Here is a 24,582-nt window from a genome sequence, read left to right on the forward strand (position 1 = left end):
CCACCCAGGAATCAGCACCAGAAGGGCCCAATTTGCTTGTGAGAAGCAGTGGAAGTGACTGAAAGCCAGTAGGCAGCCGAGCAAGTGTCACTGTTCCCTCTTGGGCCCCTCCCCCACATACAGCATCACAACACAGCCACTGGGGTTGCTCCACCCTGGTGATCACCTAGGGCTTGGCCCTTTACTATGTAACAAGAGTGCCAAATTTAAAAAAAAAAATAAGTCCTAAATGAAAGAACAGATCAAAGTTCCAGAAGAAATACAACTAAGCAATGAAGAGATAGCCAACATATCAGATGCAAAACTGAAAACACTGATAACCAACATGCTCACAAAACTGATTGAGCTTGCTTGCAAAATAAAGGGAAAAATGAAGGCTATGAAAAGTGCAATAAAGCAAAATATGCAGGCAACCAACAGTGACAGGAAGGAAACCAGGACTCAAAGCAACAATTTGAAACAAAAAGAAGAAAAAAACATTCAACCAGAACAGACGGCAGAAACAAGAATAAAAAAAAAAAAATGAAGAGAGGCTGAGGAACCTCTGGGACAACCTGAAACATTCCAATATCCAAATTACAGGGGTGCCAGAAGGAGATGAACAATAAAAAGAAACTGAAAACTTATTTGAACAAATAATGAAGGAAAACCTTCCCAATCTGTGAAGGAAATAGGCTTCCAGGAAGCCCAGAGAGTCCCAAATAGGTTGGACCTAAAGGGGAACACATAGAGGTACATCACCATTAAGCTACCCAAGATTAAAGATAAAGAAAGAATCTAAAAAGCAGTAAGAGGAAAGGTGAGTTACCTAAAAAGGAGTTCCCATTAGAGTATCAGCTGATTTCTCAAAAGAAACCTTATAGGCAAGAAGGAGCTGGAAAGAAGTATTTGAAGTCATGAAAGGCAAGGACCTACATCGAAGGTTACTCTATCCAGCAAAGCCTTCATTTAGAATGGAATGGCAGATAAAGTGCTTCTAAGATAAGGTCAAGTCAAAGGAGCTCATCATCACTAAGCCATTATTATATGAAATGTTAAAGGGACTTGTCTAAGAAAAAGAAGATAAAAAATATGAAAATAGTAAAATGATAACAAACTAAAAATATCAACAAATTAACCTAAAAGAGAAGACAAACAATGAAAACAAAAACTAAGCAAACAACTAGGACAGGAACAGAATCAGAAAATTGGACATCAAAAGGAGGGATTTCAGTGGGAAGTGGGAAGGGAGGAATGGTGGGAAAGCTACAGGGAAGAAGAAGCATAATTGGTAGGCATAAAATAGACAGGGAGAGGTAAAAAATGGTATAAGAACCAGAAAATTCAAATAACTTATACGTATAACTCATGGACATGAACTAAGCATGGAAGAATGCTGGAGGTTTGGGGGGGGTGCAGTGTGGAGGGGTGATAAAAGGGGAGAAATTGGGAAAATTGTGGTAGCATAATCAATAAAAATACTTAAAAAAGACAACTTTAGGAAAAATCTTTTGAAAACATGGAGAATGAATAACATGTTAAACAAAGAATGGGTAAACAATGAGATCAAGGAAAAAAATAAAAAAGTTTCTGTAAACAATAACAATGAACAAGGAATAACTGAAAACTTATTGGACAAAATAAAGGCAGTTCTATGAGGCAAGTACATAGCATTACAAGACTTTCTAAAAAAATAGAAAAATTTCAAATAAATGGCCTAAAATTACATGTACAAACAAGAAAGACACAACAACAAATATGGCCCAGAGTGAGTAGAAGGAAAGAAATAATCAAGATGTAATGACATAGAGACTAAAAGAAAAATCCAAAGGATCAGCACATCTAGTAGCTTGTTCTTTGAAAAGGTAAGAAAAATCACTAAGCATTTAACCAGAAAAAGCATTTCTCATCAAGAATAAAAGAGGGAGACCCTAATAAATAAAATCATAAATGAAAGGAGAGAAATTACAACCAAAACCACAGAAACACAAAGGATCATAAGAAATTAATATGAACAATTATATGCCAAGAAATTTGACATGTTGGGTGAAATGGACAAATTTTTAGATATGTATAATCCTCCAAAACTAGGTCAAGAAGAAGCAGAAAAAATGAATAGACTGATATCAGCTAGTGAAATTGAAGCAGTACTAAAACAAAACAAAACAAACAACAACAACAACAAAAAACTGCCAACAGCAAAAAGCCTGGGGCCAGATGGATTCACAGGAGAATTTTACCAAGCATTTAGAGAAGAGCTTACCCCTATCCTTCTCATACTATTCCAAAAAATCCAAGGAGTGAGAAGACTCTCCAACTCTTTTTATGAAGCCAGTATTATCCTAATTCAAAAACCAGACAAAGAAAGAACAAAGAAACAAAACTATAGGCCAGTATCATTGATGAGTATAGATGCTAAAACCCTTCACGAAATATTGGCAAACCACATCCAGCTATACGTATCACACACCCTGATCAATGAGGTTCATTCCAGGGATGCAAGGATGGTGCAAAATATGAAAATCAAAAAATATAATGCTTTACTTAAACAATGAGAAAGAGAAAAAACAAATGATCATATCAATAAATACTGAAAAGCTTCTAATAAAGTATAGCTCACACTTATGATAAAAACACTCAGCAAAGTGGAAATAGAGGGAGCATACATGAATATGCTAACAGCCATATATGGGAAACCTATACCCAACATGATAATCAAGGGGCAAAAATAAAAGCTTTCCAACTAAGTTGAGGGACAAGACAAAAATATCCATTTTAACCACTTTTACTCAACATAGTATTGGAAGTTCTAGCCACAGTGATCAGACAAGAAAAAGAAATAAAAACCATCCAAATTGGAAAAAAAGTAAGTACTGCTGTTAGTGTTTTCAAAAGGCATGGTAGTGTACATAGAAAACCCTATAGACTCCACCAAAAAATGACTCAACCTAATAAGTGAATTTGGAAAAATTGTTGGATATATAGTCAACATTCAGAAATCGAAGGCATTTTTGTACAGAAATAATCAAATATGAGAAACAAAATTAGAGGAAAATCCCATTCACTATAGCAACAGGAAAATAAAATACTTAGGAATAAACTTAGGAATAACCAAGGAGATAAAAGACCTGTATTCAGAAAACTACAGAACACTGAAGAAAGTAATTAACAAAGACATAAATGAATGGAAGAATTTGTACTTGGGCTTTGTTTATGGCGTTTTTTGTTGGAGATTTTCCCTTCCAATGGGCTTCATGCTAGTCACAACTCCCACCTAATCTTGTATGTTATTTGCATTAACGAAGCAGTATTATCATACAACCAAACCTACACCAGCAAAAAAAACACCCTACTACATCAACAATAACAACCACAATTGAGCTAATATTAATAAAGTTGAAGAGAGATTAAGAATATTCTATGATAGGGAAAGGGACCATGACTGAAAGAGGGGAATTTTTTTGAGTGGGTAGAGGGAAGATAATAGATAGAGTAGAGATAGAACCCAGGTGAAGAAAGGGAGAGAACAAAATGTAAAATGCAAGTAAAACACCTAAGGGTGATGACAAAAACAGAGAACAGAAAGGGAAGAGTATACTATGAGATTTGAGGTAAATTTAAAGATGTATTGGACCAGTGGTAGCAACATTGCAGGAAAACCACAGCAGGGTCCATAGAAACAAGAGCTGAGTAAAGTTTAATAAATGTGGAACAGAAATAAGAATATTGTGCATAAGAAAAAAGTGAATATAACATGTCTACATTAAAGAAAAATGATTCTCAGAGCATGGGGGGAGCAAACCAATAACAATAATGAGTAGGTACCAGGCTGAGAGGGGAAAAATTAAAATAAAATTCATCACTCAATGGATCAGGGGCAGGAGGAAGGCAAATAAAGTAACATTGGGGGAGAGTATTTTATGGGGTTTAAAGTACAACAAATAGTAAATAAATAGGAGTTACCTTGGAGTAGTGCAGCAATAACCATGGTATTTTGCCTAAGTAGCCACAGTTTATAAAGGTGGGAATGAAATAAGGCTAATATAAGATGGGGGAGGGGGGATGTAAACTGTGTTAATAAAGAAGAGTGCTTATGCAAGGTTAGATGGAAGAGAAATAGTGAGAACGATGGGTAGGATCATGGCTTAGTGTGAGAGATAATAAAGTTTACACCAACAGTAAGAAAGCTCAGGAAATGGTAAAAATGGAGTAAGATCAGGGAAGATTGCTATGTGGGATTTGGAATAACTATAATATAAAAATATATATAATGTAAATAAAAACAATAGAGAACTATAAGATGAAGAGTAGTGAATTATTTTGGAATATGACTGAAGTGAAAGAGGAAAAATTAATATGCTATAAGAAAGGAAGCATAAAATCAATAAAAAAAACAAAAAGAAAAGAAGAAAGTGAAATAAAAAATCATGCAAGTTCTGATGAAGAGCAAGGTACAATTTTTCTTAGCTGTTGATATTTGCATTCTGACTTCTTTTTTCACATTTTTTATTGTTGTTCAAGTGCACTAGTCTCCATTTTCCCTCCAACCACTCTCCTCCCACCCCAGCCACCACCACTTCCCACCCTTGATCCTACCCCTTTTGGCTTTGTCCACGTACCCTTTATACATGTTCCTGACAACCCTTCCCTCTTTCCCCCTTATTATCCCTACCCACCTCCCCTCTGGTTACTCTTAGTTTGTTCTTAATTTCAATGTCTCTGGTTACATTTTGCTTGATTGTTTTGTTGAGTAGGTTCCACTTATAGGTAAGATCATATGGTATTTGTCTTTCACCGCCTGGTTGATTGCATTTAGCATAATGCTCTCCAGATCCATCCATACTGTCACAAAGGGTAAGAGCTCCTTCTTTCTCTCTGCTGCATAGTAGTCCATCATGTAAATGTACCATAGTTTTTTGATCCATTCTTTTGCTGATGGGCACTTAGGTCTGGATCTGTCTCTGATTTTCTTTCAGCTCAAGGAGCCAGGTGGGTCATCCAGCTTCTGCTAATACTGCTTGTATCTCCTTCCCCGCCTGTAGAGGGAGCTTCTGTTGCAATCAATAGGGTGAGGTCTTTGTGTCTCCCTGCGGAGGCACTGTTCAGTCTTTTGGGAAAATTGTAGGTATGTTTCCCTTACCCTTCCACCTACCATCTGAGTCTGTCCCAATTTATTTCCAATAATGTATAGTTTCTTCTTAAATAACTCTGTTTCTTGGGGGGCAAGGTGCAATCTATGCCTCATGTAGTCTGCAGCTCTCTATGTGAGCCAAGATGGGGTGGTGCCCTGAATTCCCCTTGTTGTACCCTTTCTTAACTTCCTGTTTTGATGAAATCAGTGAAATATGGCTCTAGGAACCATTGTACTTTGTCTTCCTGTGGGGAGTTCACAGTGGGCCCTTCTAGGCTTTAGTTCTGCTGTCTTACTCTTGCAGAGAAGCCCCCTGCAGGTTGTTAAGCCTGCCCATCCATTTTTTTGAAGATTTTCCCTTGCTCCTGCAGGTGAGGGCTGGGCTCAATTTTCCCTTCCTTTTTTTTCCACCAAGGAAAGGGGTTCAGTCTGATCTAAAATAATCACAGGTGAAGTTCCCAGCCCACTGCCCTCAGATCACTCTGCAGTCTGCACTGTGTGCTCTTCACCATTGCACTGGGCTGGGGCCAAAAGAAACCACCTCACTTTTCACCCCTTTTATCATCCCACCAGGTGCACTGAGTGTGAGCAAGTCACTCCCACAACCTTCCCTCTTTGGTGGCCTGACAGCTGTGTGCATGTGTGGTTCCTGCCCAGCATGCCTCAGTTCCCCTTTGGAAGAAGGCTCCCTGGGTACCTCTGCAGCTCCCATCCACTGCTGAGTTTTCTGCACCCTCTAACTCTACCCCATTTTGAAGCTTCCTCTGCACACTCTTGCTTTCTGTTGTCTATTCACTTTCTTTTCCAGATTAATTAAGTGTCCCAGTTTGGTGCATGAGCAAGTGGGCTCAGCTCCCACTTTCTTTGCTGCCATCTTCCTCCCCTCACTATAGTGTTCTTTTTGGCTTTGGTATCAGTGTAATGCTGACCTCTTAAAATGAGTTTGGAAGAGCTCCACTTTCTAGAGTATTTTCAAATGTTTTGGAGGGATTGGATTTAATTCTTTAAGTGTGTGGTAAAAGTCAACCCTGAAGTCATCTGATCCTGGGCTTTTCTTTGTTAGGAGAGTTTTGATAACTACTTCAATTTCTTTACACAGTATTGGTCTTTTCAGATTTTTTATTTTCCACTATTTGATCTTGGTAGATGTATGTTTCTAGGAATTTAACCACAACTTCTAGATTATCCAATTTGTGTACAGTTGTTAATAATAGTCTTTTATGAACTTCTCAATTTCTATACCTTCAGTTGTAATGTTGCTTCATTCATTCTTTTTTAAAATGTAGCTCAGTGTGTATCTTTTTTAAAAAGATTTTATTTATTTTTAGAGAGGGAAGGGAGGGAGAAAGAGAGAGAGAGAGAAACATCAATGTGCGGTTGCTGGGGGCCATGGCCTGCAACCCAGGCATGTGCCCTGACTGGGAATCGAACCTGCGATACTTTGGATTCATTCTTGATTATATGTGTTTGTCTTCTCCCTTTTTTTTTTCTCTAGCTAGTATACTTAAGGATTTGTCAATATTGTTTTTTTTTAAAGAAAATAATTTCACTTGCATTAGTCTTTTTCTTTTTATCAACTTCAAATTTTGTTTATTTTGACCCTAAACTATTCCATTCTTCTGCTAAATTTTGGGTTATTTTTGTTCTTCTTTTCCTAGTTCTCTGAGTTGCAAAATTAGGTTATTTATTTGCAATATATTTCCTTTGGATTATAGTCATTTATTGCTCTAAACCCCCCTTATAGTACTGCTTTTGTTGCTTCCCGTAAGATTTGGAGTGTTGCATTTTCACCTTAATTTATCTCATTATATTTTTAATTTCTCTTTTGATTTCTTCTTTGATCCTTTTGCTGTTGAGGAGTATACTGTTTAATTTTTACAAATGTATAATTTATTTTTTATTATTGATTTTATGTTTATTTTACTGTGATCTGAAAAGATACTTGGTATGATTTTAAACCTAAATGTTAGAAGACAAGACTTAAGAATTAGTTTTTTTATTTGTGATCTAACGAGTGATCAAGGCTTAAGAATTCATCAGTGTTAAGACTTCTGTTGTGACCTAATATAATGGGACCTGTCTTGAAATCTGTTCCATGTGCACTTAAAAAGAATGTATATTCTGCTACTGCTGAGTGAAATGCTATATATATATATATATCTGTAATGTTCATTTGCACTCCTATGTTATTTAGTTCCACCTTTTTCCTTGTTGATTTTCTTTCTGGATGTTCTATTTACTGTTGCAAGTGGTGTATTAAAGCCACTAAATATTGTTTTATTGCTGTCTATCTTTCCCCTTATAGTTAGACGATGCTTGTTTTGCATATTTAAATGTTTTTGGGTGCATAAACATTTAATATACTATAACTTTCTGGAGGATTGATCCTTTTATTACACATAATATCCTTCTATATCTCATGTGAGAGTTTTTGATTTAACATGTATATTGTCTGGTGTAAGTACAGCTATTCTTACTCTATTTCATTTACCACTTGAACAAAATATATTTTTCCATCACTTTACTTTCGCTTATATATATTCTTAAATCTAAAATGAGTTGGCTTTAGACAGCATATGGTTGTCTCATTTTTTTTAATTGATTTCACCTACTCTAAGTCTTTTTGGTGGGAAGTTTGGCTGCACTTCAAGTAATTATTGATAAGGAAAAATTTACTATTGATGTTTTATTAATTGTTTTCTGACTTGTATATTTTAAGTTTATTTTTCTTATTGACACAATTAGAGATGCCCCCATTTCCTCTCCCCCTTTTCCCATCACCACCCAGCCCCCTTTCTGCATTTCCCTCTGGCCATCACCACATTGTTGCCTGTGTCTATGAGTTATGCATATGAGGTTTGTCCAGAAAATGTCCAACCTTTGTTGGTATAATGAGAACTGTTTGCACCACATTGATGTGGCAATGTGGTGCAGACAGGTGCACCACATTGAGCCTGGCAGCCAAGGAGAGTGGACTGGAGTGCACGTGCATGAACAATGATAACTTCACTATACTAGTCAGTGGGGATGGTAGATGCCTTTGAGTGAGCGTGTGTATCGTGTGGCTATCACATTCAAAATGACTGAGCAAGTAGAGCAATGCATCTGCATCAAACATTCCTCCCCAGAAACTATTCAGCTGATTTTGAAGGCCACAGCTATGGACAACTGGTGACTGGCAGCTTCATCATGACAATGCGCCCACTCATGCATCACATTTCATGCAGAGTTTTTTGGTGAAACATCAAATCACCCAGGTGACTCAGCCTCCCTACAGTCCATATCTGTTGCTCTGCAACTTGACTTTTCCCAAAACTAAAATCATCTTTGAAAAGGAAGAGATTTCAGACAGTTAAGATTCAGGAAAATACAACAGTGAAGCTGATGACAATTGGGAGAACTGTGTAAAGTCCCAAGTGCCTACTTTGAAGGAGAATGAGGCATCATTGACCTATGTACAATGTCCCTTGTATCTTCTATTTTCAATAAATGCCTCTATTTTTCATATTACATGGCTGGTTACCTTCTGTACAGACTTTGTACATATTTGTATCTAATTTCCTCACATTCTTTCATCCTGTCTTCTGCTCCCCATAACAGCTGTCAGTCTATTCTATGTATTCACATTTATTTTTCTATTTTGTTCATCAATTTATTTATTTATTTATTTTTTGCTTTCACATATAAGTGAGATCATCTGGTATTATCTTTCTCTGACTGGCTTTTTAAAAAAGATTTTATTTATTTACTTATTTATTTATTTATTTATTATTTTTTATAGAGGGAAGGGAGGGAGACAGAGAGAGAGACACACACATCAATGTGAGGTTGCTGGGGGTCATGGCCTGCAACCCAGGCATGTACCCTGAGTGGGAATTGAACCTGTGACACTTTGGTTCACAGCCTATGCTCAACCCACTGAGCTATACCGGCCAGGATCTCTGACTGGCTTATTGTTCGTCTTTCCTCTATTGCTGTTTCCCTTTGTGATTCACTGACTTTTTGTGGTGATTGGTTTTGATTCCTTTATCTTTTTGTGTGTGTGTATTTTCTGTAGGTGTTTTCTTGGGGTTATCATGACACATAAAATGACACGTAGTTGTAACAGTCTATTTTGAGCTAATGACAAATTAATTTGCCTACAAAAATTCAGCATTATTACTGTCCCCTCAGTTTTGTTATTATCACAATTTACATATTTAGAATATTGTATGCATTATGCATTAACAAATATTTGTGCCTATAGCTATTTTTAATATTTTATTTGAACTCTTATAATAAAACTAAATGTGATGTATACTCTATCATTACAGTACTAAAGTATTCTCTGTTTCACTTAGCATAAAAGTCTCCTGTTCCATCCATGCTCTCGCAAGAGGTAGAATTCCTTCTTTCTGTCTGCTGTGTAGTATTACATTGTGTAAATGTACCACAGTTTTTTAACCCACTCAACTACTGATGGGCATTTGCGCTGTTTCCAACACTTGGCTATTATAAATAGCATTGTTATGAACACAGGGTGCATAAGTTCTTTTGAATTGGTGTTTCAGAATTCTGAAGGTATATTACCAGCATGGAATCACTGGGTCATAAGACGGTTCCATTTTAATTTTTAAAAATATTTTCATTATATATTTTTAGAGAGAGAAGAAGTGAAGGGGAAAGAGAGGGAGAGAAACATCAACGTGTGGTTGCCTCTCATGTGCTCCCTACTGGGAACCTGGCCTGCAACCCAGGCATGTGCCCTGACTGGGAATCAAACCAGTGACCCTTCGGTTTGCAGGCTCACTCTCAATCCACTGAGCTACACCAGTGAGGGCTATTTTTCATTTTTGAGGAAATTCCACACTTCTTCCACAGTGGCTGCACCAGTCTGCATTTCCACCAACAGTGTACTAGAGTTCCCTTTTCTCTGCAACCTTGCCAGCATTTGTTGTTTGCTGATTTATTGACAGTCATTCTGACAGGTATAAGTTGATATCTCATTGTGGTTTTAGTTTGCATATCTCTGTTGACTAGTGATGATGTTGAGCATTTTTCATATGTCTATGGAACCTCTGTATGTCCTTTTTAGAGAATTGTCTGTTCAGGTCCTTTGCTCATTTTTTAATTGGGTTTTTTTGCATTCCTGGTGAAGTTTATGAGTTCTTTATATATTTTGGAGAACAAATGCTTGTCATTGGAAAATATAGTCTCCCACACAGTCAGTTCCCTTTTCATTTTTAAAAAAGATTTTATTTATTTATTTTTTTTAGAGAGGGGAAAGGAGGGACAAAAAGAGGAGGAGAAACATCAGTGTGTGGCTGTCTCTCATGCACCCCCTACTGGGGACTTGGCCCTCAACACAGGCATGTGTCCTAGACTAGGAATCAAACTGGTGATCCTTGGATTCACAGGCCAGCACTCAACCACTGAGATACAACATCCAGGACTTCCTTTTCATTTTGATGATGGTTTCTTTAGCCATGCAGCTAAGTTTTAATTTGATGTAGTCCCATTTGCTTATTTTTTCCCTTTATTTCCCTTCAAGATATACTGGCAAAAGTATTGCTACATGGAATGCCTGAAACTTTACTGCCTGTTTTCCTCTTGGACTTTTAAACTGTCACAACTTATATTTGAGCCATTTATCCATTTTGAGTTCATTCTGGTGTATGCTCTTCTTACCTACTGTGATAACATGTGTGGAACTGGAGACTATTATGCTAAATGAAGTAAGCCTGCTGATGAAACACAAATAACACATGACCTCACTTACAGCTGGAATATTATGAACAAAATATACTAATAAGAAATAAAACCAGATATATGGAAACATGAAACAGACTGATAGCTGTAGGAGAGGAAGTGGGAGGAGGGGATGGTGAGAGGAAGGGGTAAGATTAGTCAAGGAACCTGCATGAATGACCCATGGACATGGACAGCAGAGAAGGGATTGACTGTGGAAAAGAAGGGTGGGCTGGATGGAAAGGTCAAATGGGAAAAATTGGGACAACTGCAATAGAATATACAATAAAAATAAATAAGTCCAAAGTGGGAAAATAAAGGATTATGCTTATGTATACATTTACCTTTACCAAAGAGCCATATAATATCTTGTTTTCATTTTTTTTAGCATTCTTTCATTTGAATTTAAAGAATTCAGTTTAGTATTTTTCATCAACCATGTCAAATGATGTTGATTTCCCTTAGCTATTATTTCTCTGAATAAAACCTTTTTATGTCCTTAATTTGAAGAACAGGTTTTCAGGGTATGGTATTTTTTGTTTGTTCTTTTATTCAGTCACTATTTTAAGTATATCGTCCCACTTCATTCTGCTGAGAAACATGCTGATAAACGTATGGCAGCTAGGCTGTACATGAAAAATTGTTTTTATTTTGCCACTTTCAAAATTTTGTCCCTTTAGATTTTTGGCAATTTAGTTATGTCTCAGTAAAAACTTATTTGAAGTCATTATATGTTGATTACTTTAGGCTTCATGAATTTGGATGTCAATTCCCCCCCCCCCCGAAAATTTGAATTTTCAGCTATTCTTTTTTAAAGTATATTTTATTGACTGTGCTATTACAGTTGTCCTAATTTCTCCCCCTTTATCACCCCTCCACCCTGAACCCCCCAACCCTCCAGCATTCTCCCACGCTTAGTTCATGGCCATGGGTTGTACATGAAAGTTATTTGAATTTTCTGGCTCCTATACCATTTTGACCTCTCCCTGTCTATTTTATGCCTACCAATTATGCTTCTTTTTTCCCTGTACCTTTTCCCCCATTCCTCCCTTCCTACTGAAATCTCTCCATTTAATGTCCATTTCTGTGATTCTGTTCCTGTTCTATTTGTTTGCTTAGTTTTTGTTTTCATTGTTTGTCTTCTCTTTTAGGTTAATTTGTTGATATTTTTTAGTTTGTTGTCATTTTACTGTTTTCATATTTTTATCTTCTTTTTCTTAGACAATTCCTTTTAACATTTCATATAATAATGGCTTGGTGATGATGAAGTCCTTTAACTTGACCTTATGTGGGAAGCACTTTATCTGCCCTTCCATTCTAAATGAAAACTTTGCTGGATAGGGTAACCTTCGATGTAGGCCCTTGCCTTTCAAGACTTAAAATACTTCTTTCCAGCCCCTTCTTGCCTGCAAGATTTCTTTTGAGAAATCAGCTGATAGCCTTATGGGCAATCCTTTGTGGGTAACTCTCCTTTCTTCTTATTTCTCTTAGCATTCTTTCTTTATTTTTAATCTTGGGTAGCTTGATGATGATGTGCCTTGGTTTGTTCCTCTTTGGGTCCAACTTCTTTGGGACTTTCTGGGCTCCCTGGACTTCCTGGAAGTCTATTTCCTTCCCCAGATTGAAGAAGTTTTCTTTTATTATTTATTCAAATAAGTTTTCAGTTTTCTCCTGTTCGTCTTCTCCTTCTGACACCCCTGTAATTTGGATAGTGGAATGTTTCAGGTTGTCCCAGAGATTTCTCAGACTCTTTTCATTTTTTTTTACTCTTGTTTCTCCATTCTGTTCCAGCTGAGTGTTGCTTTCTTCCTTTTGTTCCAAATCATTGCTTTGAGTCCTGGTTTCCTTCCTGTCACTGTTGGTTGCCTGAATATTTTGCTTTATTTCATTTTGGGTATCTTTCATGTGGTTTTTCATTTTTTGACCAAGCTCAATCAGTTCTGTGAGCATTTTGATTACCAGGCTTTAAATTGTCCATGAGATAGGTTGGCTATCTCCTCAGTGCTTAGCTCTTTCTCTGAGGTTTTTCTCTGTTCTTTTATTTGGGCCATATTTCTTTGTCTCAGTGCACCTGTTAAGTTGTAAAGGGACAGGGCCTTAGGTATTCTCCAGGGCAGGGCAACCCTCTTTGCTTTGTTGTGGTGATGCCTGTGGTGGGGGGCCCAGGGAGGGAACAATGCAGCTTTCTTGCTAATCTCTAGCCTACTTTCCAACAAACTCTTGCTTGAGACTGGGAGTTTCTCCCACCGCAGCAACTGCCGCTGTCCACAGTCAACTCTAAGTCTCAATTTCCCATTCAGCTAGCCCCACCCACATGGTCTGCCACCTGCCATGGGTTTTTACTTGTCTGGTTGTAGTGGTTGACTTTTTAATTTCTTTGCTCTTGGAGTTCCATGCTGTTTGATTTTCTGGCACTTCTGGTTGTTTATTCATTTTTAGATTGGTTGTTATCTTCCTTTTGGTTGTGAAAGAAAGTGAAGGGTGTCTACCTACGTCTCCATCTTGGCCAGAACTCTGCAATTAGGATTTTTGTAGTATTTTATATAAATAATATCCTTTATGGTATGCGGATTTGTCAATAGTTGTTCAGTTTAGGAAACAACAACTAGTTGTTTGGTGTGTGGGAAAACAGGTAGCCAGGAGATAGATGGATCTCTCAAGAATCTGTCCTCTGTATGGTGAAATGATTTCTGAAGTTGATTTTGGATTTGTGTGTAACATTTTTTAACATTTTGATATATACTCTTTAAAAATGCCATTTATTTGGGATATTGGGGGATTGAACAAAATTCAAATTTTGTGCTTATATCATTTAGCAAGCTATTTAGAGATACTATAAAACCATTTTTCAAGGTGATATTTTTCAAGGTGAATAGTACAACATATCCTGCTTTAGATATTTTGTCCAAATGCAAAACAAAAACAAAACAAAAATCTTTGAAACTTTAAATCTTCTTTCAAATAATTCAATCACATTTATAAGAGTATCCAAAATAAGAAGAGGGATAGATAATATCAGTGCCAGCACTATGTCACACAGTAATTTCCTCATATATTTTGACAATTTGTAAATAATTTTTCTTGTCACCAAAAGTTACAAAAGTTTCCACAGTTTCTCTTAATAAGCTGAAGCTTACTCTTCATTTGTCAATGTGCATAAAAGCTGCTTAGAGCATAGGATGGCATTAGCTAAGTTTTAGGCAATAAATAATTTCAGTTATCTATTTTGTACTGAAATGCTATCTGTAGTTAACTGCATTGCTTATAAATGGCCATAGTAAATTCAGCATGAAAGAGAATATTATAGAAAAGACAGCAGCAGAAACGTTAGTATTATCTAATATTTACATATTAGATATCAACATAATACGGCAGTAAAAGACATGATTCTTTATATAGAAAACCCTAAAGATTCTACCAAAATTTTTTTTAGAAACAATAAATGAATAAAGTTCCAGGATATAAAATCAATGTACAAAAATCTACTGCATTCTTATATACTAGCAATGACATTTCAGAAAAAATTAAATTACCTCTTGCAGTGCAACAAAAATATCTAGATATAAACTTAATAAAGGATGTGGAGAACCATATACTGAAAACTATAAAGCAGTATTAAAAGAAATTGAAAAAAACTCAATGAAATGGAAAGATATTTTGTGTTCATAGATTGGAAGAATTAACATAGTTAAAATGGTCATTATTATGTAAAAGCATTATACAGATATAATGAAATCCCTGTACTAATCCCATGACATTTAAAATAATACAACAAAAAATGATGAGATGTATGGAACCACAAAGGACACTAAATAGATAAAGCAATCCTGAGTTGGAGGTGGGAAGCAAAACTAGAGTGATCACACTCCCTGACTTCAAATTATACTGCAATGCAATAAAAATCAAAACAGCATGGAATTGGCAGAAAAACAGACACACTGACCAATGGAAAAGATGTGATAACCCAGAAATAAACCTCATATTAATGAGCTAATATATTTGCCAAAGGATCCAAAAACATAAAATGGGGAAAAGAAAACCTTTCATTTTTGCATTTTTTATTATTCAAATAGAGCTGTCTCCATTTTCCCACCACCAGTTTCTCCTACCCCACCCACCCCAGCATCCAGCCCTCAGTTCTTCCCACTTTTGGCTTTGTCCATGGATCCTTTATACATGTTTCTTTTTTTTTTTTTAATTTAAATTGTTGTTGCAGTACAATTTTCTATCTTTTACTCCCATCCCAACCCACCTACCCAACCCTCCCCTCCTCCCTCCCATTTTCACCCACCCCCAGTTTTTATCCATGTGTCTTTATACTCGTTTCTGTAAACCCTTCCCCTTTTCCCCTGAATTCCCCCTGAAATTCCCTCTCCTCTTCCTTCTGAACTCTGTCAGTCTGTTCTTTATCTCAGTGTCTTTGGTTATATTTTGCTTGTTTCTTTGTTTTGTTGTTGATGTTTCTTGATGATTCTTCCTCTTCTTTACCCTGTGATTGCTCACCCCCTCCTCTCTGATTACTGTCAGTTTGTTTTTTACTTCAGTGTCTCTGGATATATTTTGCTTGTTTGTTTCTGTTGTTGATTAGGTTGCACTTATAGTTGACATCTTTTGGAATTTGTCTTTCACTGTCTGGATTATTTCATTTAGCATAAGGCTCTCCACATCCATTTATGCTGTTTCGAAGGGTAGGTGCTCCTTCTTTCTATGTATCATAGTTTTTGATCCACTCATTTACTGATAGGCCCTTAGGTTGTTTCCAGAACTTGGGTATTGTAAATTGTGCTGCTATGAACATTGGGGTGCATGGGTTCTTTTAGTTGGTGATTCAGGATTCTTAGGTTATAATCACAGCAGTGGAATTGCTAGGTCAAAAGGCAGTTCCATTTTCACTTTTTTGAGGAAATTTCCATATTGTTTTCCACAGTAATTGCACCACTATCCATTCCCCCCCCCAACAATGTACTAGGGTTCCCTTTTCTCCGCATCCTTACCAGCCTTTGCTGTTGTTGTTGCTGTTGTTGTTATTGATGATGATTTGTTTATGATATCCATTATGACTGGTGTGAAGTTGTATCTCATCATGGTTTTAATTTGCATCTCTCTGATGGTTAGTGATGCTGAGCATCCTTTCATATGTCCCTGGGCCCTTTGTATGTCCTCCTTGAGAAGTGTCTGTTTGGGTCCTTTGCCCATTTTTTAATTGGATTGTTTGTCTTATTGGAGTGGAGTGGTGTGAGTTTTTTATATATTTTGGAAATCAAACCTTTATTCAAGATATCATTGGCAAATATATTTTCCCATACAGTTGGTGTCCTTTCCACTTTCCTGGTATTTTCTTTAGCTGTGCGGAAGCTTTTCATTTTGATGAAGTCCCATTTGTTTTGTTTTGTTTTTTTTTTAAGATTTTATTTATTTATTTTTAGAGAGGGAAGGGAGGGAGGGAGAGACAGACAGACAGACAGACATCAATGTGCGGTTGCTGGGGGTTATGGCCTGCAACCCAGGAATGTACCCTGGCTGGGAATCGAACCTGGGACACTTTGGTTCCCAGCCCGCGCTCAATCCACTGAGCTACACCAGCCAGGCCCATTTGTTTATTCTTCCCTTTATGTCCCTTGGTCTTGGGGACATATCAGTGAAAATATTGCTAAATGGAGTATCTGAGATTTTTGCTGCCTGTGTTCTCCTCTAGGAGTTGTATGGTATTGTAACTTGTATTTAAATCTTTTATCCATCTTGAGTTTATTTTTTGTATGGTGTATGCTGGTGGTCAAGTTTCATTTTTTTTTTTGCATGTAGCTGTCCAGATCTCATAGTCCCACTTGTTGAAGAGGCTATTTTTACTCCATTTTGTGTTCCTGCCCTCTTTGTCAAATATTAATTGACCATAGAGACATGGGTTTATTTGCGGGCTCTCTATTCTGATCCATTGACCTATGTGTTTCTTCTTATGTTTTGATTATTGTGGCCTTGTGATAGATACAGTTGATATCAAGTGTTGTGATCCCTCCTACTTTGTTCTTTTTTCTCAAAATTGCTGCAGCTATTTAGGGTCATTTGTAGTTCCATATACATTTTTGAAATGCTTGTTCTATATATTTTAAATGTCCTTTGTATTTTAATAAAGATTGCACTGAATCTATAAATTTCTTTGGGTAGTATGCACATTGTGATGATGTTAGTTCTTTCAATCCATGAACATGATATATGCTTCCATTGATTTGTGTCTTCCTAATTTTTTTCTTCAGTATTGTGTAGTTTTCTGAGTAGAGATCTTTTACCTCCTTTGTTAGGTTTATTCCTGGGTACTTTACTTTTCTCAATAAATGGTGCTGGGGTTCTTGAGAAACCACATGCAAAAAAAGGAGCCTAGACTTTTGTTGTTTGTCAAAAAATTAGCTCAATATAGACCCAAAGATATAAATAAAAGACTGAAATACTAAGTTACAAAGAAGAAAATATACTTGTAGGCATGAAACTTGTGGACTAAAACTTAAAGATTTTATTAATTTGACCCCAAAGACTGATAAAAACTAATGTAATTAAAGCCACAATTAAAAAACTCCCAGCAAACAAAATTCCTACACCATATGGCCTCACATGAGAATATTATCAATCATTAGAAGAGGAACTAGTACATAGCCTCAAAATGTTCTAGCTCTGGCTAGTGTAGCTCAGTGGATCGAGTGCAGGCTGTGAACCAAAGGGTCACCAGTTTGATTCCCAGTCAGGGCACATGCCTGGGTTGCAGGTCAGGTCTCTAGTGGGGGCCATGTGAGAGGCAATCACACATGATGTTTCTCTTCCTTTTTTCTCCTTCCCTTCTACTCTTTCTAAAAATAAATTTTAAAAAATTAAAAAATGTTCAGAAAGATCCAATAAGAGGGAAGACTTCCAAGATCTTTTTACAAGGCGAGTATAATCCTAATTCCAAAACCAAAGACACCACAAAGACAGAAAATTATAGGCCAGTATCTCTAATGAATGCAAATGCTAAAATCCCTAACAAAATATTGGCTAAACAAATGCAACAATACAGTAAAATAATTACAAATCACAATCAAGTGAGATTTATCCAAGGATGAAAAGTTGGTGTAGTATTTGCAAATCAATAATTGTGATGCATCACATTAACAAAATGAAAGATTAAAAAATCACATGATCATATCAATAATGCACAAAAAGCATTTGATAAAATCCAGCATTTATTGATGATGAAAGCCCTCAGCAAAGTGGGAATAGAGGGATCATACTTCAATATAATAAAGTCATATATTAAAACCCTACAGCCAACATCACTCTTAATGGGCAAAAAATGTTTCCCTTAAGATTAGGAAAAAGGACAAGGATATCTGCTTTCACCACTCTTATTCAACAAGCTAATAGAAATCCTAGCCACAGCAATCAGATAAAAAGAAGAAATAAAAGGCATCCAAATTGAAAAAAAAAGAAAGTAAATTGTTATTATTCACAGACAATGTGATATTGTAAATAGAAAACCCTAAAGATTCTACCAAAAAACTACTAGACCTAATAAATGAATTCAATGATGTACCATAATACAAAATTAATACTCAGAAACTGATGGCATATGTATACACTAATAATGAAATATCAGAAAGAAATACTATGGAAACAATCCCATTTACTATTGCAACAGAAAATAAGATGCCTAAGAATAAATTTAACCAAGGAAGTAAAAGACCAATACTTAGAAAATTATAAAATACTGAAAAAATAAATTAAAGAAGATGTAAATATTTGGATGCATATACCATGTTTATGGATTGGCAGAATGGACATCACTACAATGGCCAAATTACCCAAAACAATCTATAGATTTAACATAATTCCTATTAAAATACCAATAGGATATTTCACACATTACAGAACAAATATTCCAAAAACTTATTTGGAAGCAAAAAAAGACCTTCAATATCCTCAGAAATCTTGAGAAAGAAGAGCACACTCGGAGGCATCACAATACCTGACATCAAACTGTACTATAAGGCCACTATATTCAAAACAACCTGATAGGTATAAGAATATGCATATAGATAAGTGGAACAGAACAGAGATCCCAGAAAGAAACCCATAACTTTATGGTCAGCACATATTTGACAAAGAACACAAGAATATACAATGGAGCAAAGACTGCCTCTTCAAAAAAATGATGTTGAGAACACTGGACTGGTACATGCAAAAAAATAAATAAATCAAACTAGATTACCTACTAACATCATACACAAGAGTAAGCCCAAAATGGATAAAAGACTTAACTGTAAGTGAGAAAACCATAAAAATCCAGAAGAAAACATATGCAGTAAATCTTTTTTTTAATTTCAATCATTGTTCAAGTACAGTTTTCTCCCCCCTACTCCCGTTCCAGCCCCTCCACCCAACCCTCCCCCCTTCCCCCCATTACCCCCCACCCCTAGTTTTTGTCCATGTGTCCTCCAAATTTGTTCCTGTAATCCCTACCCATTCCCCCCTGAAATTCCCTCTTCTCTCCCCTCTGGCCACTGTCAGACTATCCCCTATTTCAGTGTCTTTGGTTATATTTTGCTAGTTTTTAGTTTTGTTTTGTTTTGTTGTTTAGATTCCTGTTAAAGGTGATATCATGTGGTATTTGTCTTTCACTGCCTGGCTTGTTTCACTTAGCATAATGCTTTCCAGCTCCATCCATGCTGTTGCAAAGGGTATGAGCTCCTTCTTTCTTTCTGCTGTATAGAATTCCATTGTGTAAATGTACCATAGTTTTTTGATCCATTCATTTACTGATGGGCATCTAGGTTGCTTCCAGCACCTAGCTATTGTAAATTGTGCTGCTACGAACATCGGGGTGCAAAGGTTCTTTTGTATTGGTGTTTTAGTGTTCTTAGGATAGAGTCCCAGCAATGGAATTGCTGGGTCAAAAGGCAGATCCATTTTTAGTTTTCTGAGGAAGTTCCAAACTGCTTTCCATAATGGTTGTACCAGTCTGCAGTCCCACCAACAGTGCACTAGGGACCCCCTTTCTCCACATCCTCTCCAACACTTGTTGTTTGTTGCTTTGTTTATGATGGCCATTCTGACTGGTGTGAAGTGGTATCTCATTGTGGTTTTAATCTGCATCTCTCTGATGGCTAGCGATATTGAACACCGCTTCATGTGTCTTTGGATTTTCTGAATGTCCTCCTTGGAGAATTGTCTGTTCAAGTCCTTTGCCCATTTTTTAATTGGGTTACTTGTCTTCTTAGAGTGGAGTCGCGTAAGTTCTTTATATATTTTGGAGATTAAACCCTTGTCTGAGGTATCATTAGCAAATATGTTTTCCCATACAGTTGGTTCTCTTTTTATTTTGATACTGTTTTCCTTAGCTGTGCAAAAGCTTTTAATTTTGATGAGGTCCCATTTGTTTATTCTTTCCTTTATGTCCCTTGCTCTAGGAGACAAGTCAGTAAAAAAGTTTCTGCGTGAAATAACTGAGATTTTCCTACCTACGTTCTCTTCTAGGACTTTAATGGTGTCACGCTTTATATTTAAGTCTTTTATCCACCTTGAATCTATTTTTGTATAAGGTATAAGTTGGTGCTCGAGTTTCATTTTTTTGCACGTAGCTGTCCAGTTCTCCCAACACCATTTGTTGAAGAGGCTATTTTTATTCCATTTTATGTTGCTGCTTCCTTTGTCAAATATTAATTGACCGTAGAGGCTTGGGTTTATTTCTGGGCTCTCTGTTCTGTTCCATTGGTCCATGTGCCTGTTTTTATGCCAGTACCAGGCTGTTTTGATTACAGTGGCCTTGTAGTATAGTTTAATGTCAGGTATTGTGATTCCTCCTACTTTACTCTTCTTTCTCAAAATTGCAGCAGCTATTCAGGGTCGTTTATGGTTCCATATAAATTGTTGAAGTGTTTGTTCTGTCTGTGAAATATGCCATTGGTACTTTAATAGGTAATGCATTGAATGTGTAAATTGCTTTTGGTAGTATGGACATTTTAATGATATTAATTCTTCCAATCCATGAACACGGTATATGTTTCCATTTGTTTGTGTCTTCCTTGATTTCTCTCCTCAGTGTTATGTAGTTTCCTGAATACAGGTCTTTTACCTCTTTGGTTAGGTTTATTCCTAGGTATTTTATTTTCCTTTTTGCTATTTCAAATGGGATTTTTTCCTTGATTTCTGCTTCTGCTGTTTCATTGTTGGTGTACAGAAATGCCTTTGATTTCTGGATATTGACTTTGTATCCCCCTGTTTTACCAAATTCATTTATTAGGTCAAGCAGTTTTTTGATGGAGTCTATAGGATTTTCTATGTACACTATCATGTCATCTGCAAACAGTGACAGTTTTGTTTCCTCCTTTCCGATTTGGATTCCTTTTATTTCTTTTTCTTGTCTGATTGCTGTGGCTAGAACCTCCAGTACTATATTGAATAGAAGTGGTGAAAGTGGACATCCTTGTCTTGTTCCTGTTCTTAGTGGAAAAGATTTTAATTTTTGCCCATTGAGTATAATGTTGGCTGTAGGTTTCTCATATATGGCCTTTATTATGTTGAGGAATGCTCCCTCTATTCCCACTTTACTGAGTGTTTTTATCATAAATGGGTGCTGTACCTTATCAAATGCTTTTTCTGCATCTATCGATATGATCATGTGGTTTTTGTCTTTGCTTTTGTTTATGTGATGTATTGCATTTACTGATTTGCGTATATTGTACCATCCTTGCATACCTGGAATGAATCCAACTTGGTCATGGTGTATGATCTTCTTAATGTACTGTTGGATGCGGTTTGCCAGTATCTTGTTAAGGATTTTAGTGTCAATGTTCATCAGCGATATTGGCCTGTAGTTTTCTTTCTTTGTTGTGTCTTTATCTGGTTTTGGGATTAAGATGATGTTGGCCTCATAACAAGAGTTTGGTAGTCTTCCATCTTTTTGGATTTTTTGAAATAGTCTGTGAAGGATAGGTGTTAGTTCTTCCTTAAATGCTTTGTAGAATTCTCCTGTGAAATCATCTGGTCCAGGGCTTTTGTGTGTTGGGAGTTTTTGGAATACTGCTTCGATTTCTTTTGCTGTCATTGGTTTGTTGAGGCTTTCTGCTTCCATTTTATTGAGTTTTGGAAGGTTATATTTTTCTAGAAATTTGTCCATTTCATCTAGGTTTTCAAATTTCTTGGCATATAGCTCTTTGTAGTAATTTGTTACAAGCCTTTGTATTTCTGTGGTATCTGTTGTCATCTCTCCTCTTTCATTTCTGATTGTGTTTATTTGGATTTTCTCTCTTTTTTTCTTGATGAGTCTGCTTAAAGGCTTGTCGATTTTGTTTATCTTTTCAAAGAACCAACTCTTGGATTCATTGATCTTTAGAATTGTGCTTTTAGTCTCTATGTCATTTAATTCTGCTCTGATCTTGGTTATTTCCTTCCTTCTGCTTGCTCTGGGCTGTCCTTGTTGTTCCTCGAGTTCTTGTAGACGTAGGGTTAGGTTGTTTGTTTGAAATGTTTCTAACTTTTTTAGGTGGGCCTGTATCGCTATGATCTTCCCTCTCAGGACTGCCTTGGCTGTGTCCCATAAGTTTTGGGTTGTTGTGAGTTCGTTTTCATTTGTTTCCAAAAACCGTATGATTTCTTCCCTGATATCATTCTTGACCCATTCATTGTTTAATAGCATGCTGTTTAATCTCCATGAATTTGAGTATTTTGGGGTTTTTCCTTGTGGTTGGTTTCTAGTTTCAGTCCCTTGTGATCCGAGAAATTGCTTGGTATGATTTCAATTTTTTTGAAATTGTTGAGGCTTGTTTTGTGTCCTATCATGTGGTCAATCTTTGAAAATGTTCCATGTACATTTGAAAAAAATGTGTATTTAGCTTCTTTGGGATGGAGGGTTCTGTAAATATCAGTAAAGCCCAGCTCGTCTAGGGTATTGTTCAATGCCACAATATCTTTGTTGATATTTTGTTTGGAAGATCTGTCCATTTTTGATAGAGGGGTGTTAAAATCCCCCACAATAATTGTGTTGCTGTCCATATCTTTCTTGAAGTCCTCTAAGATTTTCTTTATGTATTTAGGTGCTCCTATGTTGGGTGCATATATATTTACTATGTTTATGTCTTCTTGGTGAATTCTTCCTTTGAGTATTATGAAATGACCTTCTGGGTCTCTCTTTATGGATCTTCTTTGGAAGTCTATTTTGTCAGATATGAGTATTGCTACCCCGGCTTTTTTCTCCTGTCCATTTGCTTGGAAAATTTGTTTCCAGCCCTTCACTTTCAACCTGTGCAGATCTTTTATCCTGAGGTGGGTCTCTTGTAGACCGCATATGTGTGGGTCATGTTTTCTTATCCAATCAGCTATTCTATGTCTTTTGATTGGAGCGTTTAGTCCATTTACGTTTAAGGTTATTATTGATAGGTACTTATTCATTGCCTTTTATGTACGTGTGATCCTCTCTCACTCTCTCTTTTCCTTTCTCTCCTTAAAGCAGTCCCTTCAGCATCTCTTGCAGAGCTGTTTTAGTGGAGGTGTATTCTTTTAGACTTCTTTTGTCTGAGAAGCTTCTTATTTGGCCTTCTATCTTAATTGAGAGCCTTGCTGGGTAAAGTAGTCGTGGTTGCAGGCCTCTGGTTCTCATTACTTGGATTGTTTCTTGCCATTCTCTTCTGGCTTGGAGTGTTTCCATTGAGAAGTCAGCTGTTAGCCTTATTAGGGCCGCCTTGTATGTTACTTCCTTCTTCTCCCTTGCTGCCTTTAAGATTCTCTCTTTGTCTTGAAATTTTGCCATTTTAATTATGATGTGTCTTGAGGTGGGCCTCCTTGGGTTCCTCTTGATTGGGACTCTCTGTGTTTCCTGGATTTGTGTGACTTTTTGTCTCATCAAATTAGGGAAGTTTTCCATCATCACTTGTTCAACTAGGTTTTCTATCCCTTGTTCTTCTTCTTCTCCTTCTGGTATCCCTATTATACGGATATTATTACGTTTCATATTGTCTTGCATTTCTCTTAATCCCTCTTCATTCTTTCTGAGCCTCTTTTCCCTTTCTTGCTCTTTCTGGGTGTTTTCTTCTATTTTGTCCTCTAGCTCGCTGATCCGATCTTCTGCTTCATCGATCCTGCTTTTCATTCCTTCTACTGTGTTCTTCATTTCAGAGATTGTATTCTTCATTTCCTGTTGGCCCTTGTTGAGAGTTTCTATTTCCTTTTTTATGCTGATGTAGTTTTCATTGAGTTCATTGTAGCTTCCCTGCAGTTTCTCGTAGCTCATTGTGAGCTCATTGAGCTTCCTGACAATCACTGCTTTGAATTCAATATCTGATAGTTGAATTGCCTCTGTTTCATTTAGTATTCTTTTTGAGGCTTCCTCCTTTCCTTTCATTTGGAGAGTATTTCTTTGTCTTCCCATTGTTTGTGAGACTCTTCTTGTTCACCTCAGCTTCTTATATTGATCTGTTCTGGCTCCCTCGGTTTATGATGTGAACTTCTTTAGTAGAGTAGCAGTGAGTTTCAGTGGTACTGTTTCCTTGACCCCCCAAGCTCGCTGGTCTTGGGCTGTTGATTAAGTTGGCTTTGTGTTTGCCTTTGGGTTCTGATCGTTGTTGAGTCTTTCTTTGGTGTTTCCTTCCCGCCAGCTGGTTAAATGTGGTTCACTCTGTCCACCACCTTCTATATTTTGTTGTGCTGGTGAGGGCAGGTTGTGTTGAGGCTGGTTCTTCTGTGTGTACAAGGTTTAAAGAAATCTTGTTCAGTTGTTTGTATTGGGT

Source organism: Phyllostomus discolor, chromosome X (genome assembly GCF_004126475.2).
Source record: "Phyllostomus discolor isolate MPI-MPIP mPhyDis1 chromosome X, mPhyDis1.pri.v3, whole genome shotgun sequence".
NCBI classification, from domain to species: domain Eukaryota; kingdom Metazoa; phylum Chordata; class Mammalia; order Chiroptera; family Phyllostomidae; genus Phyllostomus; species Phyllostomus discolor.